Raw genomic sequence first — 6,496 nt, forward strand, 5'->3', positions numbered from 1 at the left:
CGCCCGAGAATCAATAGTAGATAGGTGAAAGAGAAAAAGAATGAGAGAAGAGGCAAAGAAGAGATTGTAATAATGGTTGATTGAGTTAGTTTTTATAGAAAATGATGATGACCATTTAGGAATTTCTTGGGAGTACATCTCTGCACGATTCTAATAGTTAGGGTTTTTGGAGGGACGTATTTGTGACAGTAAATATGATATTTTACTTGTGTTAAAAAATAAATACTGAACTAATGGTAATAAACCAAATGGATAAATATGAATTTCATTAGACTTTTGAAGGGATAAATCTGAAAAGTAGAAATTTGTAAGGATATATCTGCTATTTGATATGTTTACAGAAAACTCTATAAAATTATCCCTATTATTTTTTATTGAAACTCTATAAGATAAAGTTTGGATCGAAAATAAGGTGTTTTTTATTATTTTTGTGGCAGACAAAATTCATGAGATAAGTTAGAACAAAACCGATTTTGTATTTTTGAATAAAAATTGTGTTGTTTTTTTGTAATAAAAATGTAGCATTTAGATAGTTAGGTTGAAACAGTGAGAATAAAAATAATTATTTTTTAAAAAATAGTAACATTTTATCTAATTAACTAACATCAAATTATTAATTAATTAATCATAATTGCGGCTAGATAGTCATATAATTCTAATCAATTAATAATGATAAAAAATAATTACCCCTAAGTAATTTAATAAATTAATTACTTAATTATTTAATGGTTGGCCGATTTGCATAAAAAATTCATCGGTTTTGAGATTTTGCAAAGTAAGTCGTCTTTTTAATTTTATAGATTCAATCTAAATTTTTAATAAACTAGCCAAAATATCCATATTCCTCTTTTTCTCTTTTTTTTTTCACACCAGTCTTTTTCTGTACAACTTATATTCTCCTCCCACTCTCTCATTTCTCCTCCTCCACCACATCAACGCCGCGCGCTCCTCTCTCTTACTTCGCCCACACCAGTTCGGATATGGCATAGATCACGATGCAACGAAATATATAGTCGTGGATGATGACATCGATAGCGACGAAGGTGCCACAGATTTTGAGGATGACGGAGAGAGAGAGCGTGTCAAGGCGGAGGCGGAGGCGGAGGCGGAGGCGAAGGCGGCTGCAGCAAAGGCAGAAAGCGAGGAAGAAGGTGTGGTAACAAAAAGAGATGTAAAAGGTGAAAGAAAAAAAATAAAAATAAATAATTTTTTTACTTTTATAGAAATTTTTTTTCACTATTTAGAATAAGATCAATAACTCTGATCTTAAATTCATATATTTTATCATCATTTTTTATGAAATTTTTATTTTTATCCGTTCATTTTTAGACTACTCATTTGATAGAAAAATAATGTCGAAAATTATAAAATTTAGTTTCCAAATATTTTTAATAGTGCAGATCAAGTCTAACGGAGCCGATCGTTAATTTGGACACCACATCATTGAAAACAACTTGGTAGTATGCAGGCCTCCGTGCTACCGATAGTATAGCAGCCTAGCTCTCTCTCTATATATTAAAAATATTTATAAATATATATAATTATATATAATATATATTTTAGTTATATATAATAAGTATAGAGTTATTATGTTATCTAAAGTATAGAGGAGTTGGTGCTTTCGATTTTTTGGCCCTTGAATCAAGGATAATAGGGTCGGAATGATAGTGGTTTCCTTTAGGGTTGAGTGGTCCCCCTAGGATAATAATATTAATCCAAAAGTCAAAAATGATCAAAGAGCTTAATCCAAAGGCTAAAAAGTTGGAAGCACCAATTTCCTTATACTTTCAAAAGTATAGTAACTCTACTCTATATAACAATATATATTATGTATTTTAATTATATATAGAGAGAATTTAGGTTATTGGGCATATTTATTAACCTACAAAACCAAACTAGTAAAATCTTACTCTAATTACTCGCTTTCTTTCACTTGCTCGCAGAGTCGCTTCCCCTAATTTTTTTAACATTATAATATCGTATTTCATGCATTCATTTTGTATGTTGAACTATTAGACATTTTTTTTAACAAATTTTATATAATATTTTATAAAAATTAAACTATAGATTGCATGATGTTGAGAATTTCAAACAGCTTGTTTACGGCTTGAGCTTGCTCTACTCGAAGTTAGGCTCACTCAAGCTCAACTCAAATTAATTTCAAGCCGAGCTTAAGCCTAAATTTAGGCTCGAAATTAGGCTCGTTTCCACCCCTACTAAATATAGATGATTTTCCCATAATAAAGTGATCACCCATCTTATAACTTCTCTAAGGGGCCGTTTGGTTAGATGTAATTATAAATGCAGTGTAATTAGAGACGCATGCAGTTGAAAATACAACAATTACAACTATATGAATCATGTTTGGTTGGATGTAGTAGAAAGCGCTGCAAGTATAAACAATTTGTTTGGTTGCATGCAGTTGAGAAATAATTATTAAAATTTTATTATTTTATATATATGATGGTGAGATTACCTCCAATGTAAAAAAGGAAAATAATTTTTGTTTAAAAAATATTGAGGAGGTAAGCATACATTTTATTTAAAGTTACTCTCTCCAACTGCTGTAGTTGGAACTGCGGCCAATTTGGGCGTAGTTCGAACTACTGCAGTTGGACCTCCTCCTGCAGTTCCTACTGCAGCAGTTGGAGTTAAATACATTAAACCAAACACAAATTTGTATTTCCATGCAGTTGCAACTGCAGTGCAGTTGCAACTACATGCAACCAAATGGCCCCTAAGCGTAGCATGCTTAACCCTCTTAACCTGGGTCTAGCCATCATCCAAAATACTATAACAAGGTTAAGACGGTTAGCCCTATTATATCTTATATATAGGACTATTCTAAATCATGACGTCCTCGTTAGATGATGTGATCACAAGTATCAAACGATGTGATACTTTTCTCGCTAACTTGAATTGACCTTGTAGGGAGCCGTGCTCCATCTACAGTGGTTATCAGTCAGGGAGTCGCGGTCCACCCACTGTATGACTCTAGCTCAAGTGAGACTCATCTCGCACTTTCAGCTGGTGATTGACTCTGATACCAACTGTGATGCCCCGCTTTCTAGGAGGTCACCTATTTTAGAACTATTATAGGCTAGCATGCTTAACCATCTTAACCTATTGGGTCTAATCACCACCCAAAATGCTATAGTTAGGTTAAGAGATTTAACTTTATTATATCTTTTATATAAATATTTCAAATTTTAGAAGTGTTACAAAAACAATCCAGGGAATTTGGAAGATATGAAAAGAGAAGAACATTGTACACTCAAAATAACACAAAATACTGTAATAAAACTTTATATAATTAGGTGGATGGATGATATTGTAGGTGGATGACCGAGTGTTTGCTGTCTATATTTGAGGAGTACGTCGATAATAAAAGATAAAAAGATTTAGTAACTTACTTTTTAGTCTATATTTTGTTAAAAAGATATTGTATATGGTCCAATTTCCTTGCAAAAGAGTTTAATGACGAGGTATAAGATTTCTTCAAAAGAGAAAAAAGCTATCATGTGTGTCAATGATTCTTTAGAGGATTAGTATAATTATGTTCTAGATCTGACTTCTTTGGTCGGATATCTTAACATAATTGATTTATTAAAATCTCATACAAAATCACAAAGAATTATTAGTTTCTAAAATAAGGACAATAAATAAATATTAATTAACTTATATTAAACACTTTAAACTTTTGTCCATATGACAGGCTTTGTTAAATCCTGGGCTTATGAGACCTACATGTCAGTGTAAGCTTTAGTTAAATTGAAAGTGCGTGGGACCTACCTGTTATTATTTCCTACTCATTTCCTTCCGTTGAACCGGTTGATCTTCCCATCCTTCAACCAGTTTTCTTTGAATTGGTTGATCTTCTCATCCTTCAACCGGTTTTCATTGAACCGATTGATCTTTGCCTCCTTTGTCATCGCTCTGGCTCTTGACATGCCCCGTTCTAGACGGAAAATTGGGTCCGGTGCATTGTTGCTTCGTCTCCCCTCCCCGTCGTTTGCATTGATTCCTCTTCAAATGGAAAAATGATTCTCATTCATTATCCTTTCTGCTCCCTTCGCCGCATCAATTTTCTATGTCTGTTGAATCCAAAGGGTTGTTCTACTATGTTTTCAGTACATGTCGCTGCCTATATAATAGGGCATCCATCAAGTTTTTGCTGTGTAGGAAAGGTCATCTACTCCTCTAAAAAGACCTTCGACGTCACTTAATCTGCTATCAGTGCTGTCTTCTTCTGTACACTAGTTTTTACCTTTCATTTTTTGGGTATTCAAGTTTATCTACTACCAATTCTTATCATTCTTCATCTTCTTACATGCTTTTTTTTACCTATCTATTATGCTGCTTCTTTTTCTTATGAATTTCAATGAATTTTTTAGTGCAATAGTCTTCTCCTAAAATTTTATTTTAAAAATAGACCTGTTAAATTTTTATTTATAAATATGATCTTATAAAAGCGGTGAATGGTTCACCGCTTTTAAAAGCGGTGAACCATTCACCGCTTTCTTTCATTTTCTCACTTCTTTTTATTTTTCTACGATGGTAAAAGCGATGAATGATTCATCATTTTTATTCTTTTTCTACTCCCAATGAGTTATGAATACGGTGAATCATTCACCACATTTAGAGGTCTATTTTTATAATTATTTTTTAAAAAAAATTATTTTTATAATTATAAAAATCGATAGGATTATTTATAAAGCAAATTCAATTTCAATAGTTTTTTCAGCCAACTTAAATTTAATAATTATGTAAAATTTTAAAAAAACCTAATACAGTTCTATCTTATTAGCTTTGCTTTGCCTTTTCTTATTATGAATTCTAACTATTTTCTTCCAAAGTAAGTTTACCTCTCGAATTAGGAATTTTTTTTTTCTATTCTTAAGCTCTTTTTAATTTTTAAAAATTTTTATTCTGCTGATGCTACGGCTTCCGTCTTCTTCTTAGGTACCTTTTTCTCCCTCAACTGCTGCTCTTGCTACTATTAGGAGTTGTTTGGTTGCCACGCATTTGCAACTGCACCGCAGTTGCAAATGCATGCAACCTCAATTTCTAGTTTGGTTTAGTGCAGTTGAGCTCAAATGCTATAGTTCCAACTGCATAAGAAGGTCCAAATACTGCAGTTGGAACTACATCCAAATTGGCTGCAGTTCCAACTGCAGCAGTTGGTGAGGAATAGAATCACCCACAAATTAACAATAATAAATAAATAAATAATATATATATATATAGATAAAAATACTTGTAAATAAACTCATACTAATAAAATTTTTTAGGCAATACAAGCTTTGTGCAAAAAATTAATTTCACGCCCCGGATTACTCGTTTCCCCGGGTTCGCTAATAGACACGCCGTATACATAGGTATTTTCTCTGTATACGAAGCGAAAAGTAAAAGTACCTGTAATCATGCAATACTACAGACAGTAGTATAGAACAGCTAGGAGATAAGAATAAAACATGCATATATAAACTGTGGTTCTATACATACATGAGATCCAAGATACAAAAGCACTCGCACTGGCGAGAGTACAACATCTGTATGTATAAACCAAAACTACACTACCTGCAGTGGTCCTCCACTAGCTCAGCAACTTGACTGGAAGGGCTCTAACTCGCGACGCCCTTGCTACAATCAATATCAACAACAGCAGCAGCCGAAGACGATGGCTCTGCAAAACAGTGGTAACAATTAGGCATGAGAACTACTGTAAAAACAAGTAGTCCTCAGTGGGAACCGCCCTCAAACTTATCGGTCCACCCTCTAAGTCTACATGAATAAGCAGGAATAGTAAGGAAAGCTGGAATAAATCTACAGCTAAATGCCACTACACTATCATGCTCCAACTCTACCCTCTGTAGAATAATGTCATCTCTGACCCAATCTCAAATAAGGACTGTAATCATACACATCCCTGGGACTGTGAACACACCCGTCCCGCCCGGTCACGACTATACAGCTACCTCCACATTAACCAGTCCGTAGAAAGCAAATTCAACCTGCACAAACGACACCAACGCAAACGCACAAAGCCCGACTCCGGAGTGGCACTCGTGGGCGCTATCCAACCGAGTATGCAAGCGTATCTCTGTCGAGCTCAATCAGACTCTAACAAGCCAAAGACAAGTAACTAGGGTCAAAACAGGTCTAGAAACCGAACCCACGTGCCCTCGGCACAATCTGATACCAAAAATAGGAATCTGGGTCCACCGTCCACCACGACGGCACCCGACAACCCGAAACAGCCTAGACTCTGCTGTAAAAATAAGCTCGGCGTCCCAGCATGAGCGTAAATGCATTCTAAACTACCCCGAGTACCCACCGCACTGAAACAGCAGTGATACAATCAGACCACGACTCCTAGAGCTAAATCAGGTAGTTTAAACATATGACGGGTTAAAATCGCAGGTTTTCTCTTAAGTCAAATTTCACGTCCAACATGTATATTCAACTAATTACTAAGCATGCCCCAAATTCAGAT

This window comes from Ananas comosus, linkage group 23 (genome assembly GCF_001540865.1).
Source record: "Ananas comosus cultivar F153 linkage group 23, ASM154086v1, whole genome shotgun sequence".
Taxonomy (NCBI): Eukaryota; Viridiplantae; Streptophyta; class Magnoliopsida; order Poales; family Bromeliaceae; genus Ananas; species Ananas comosus.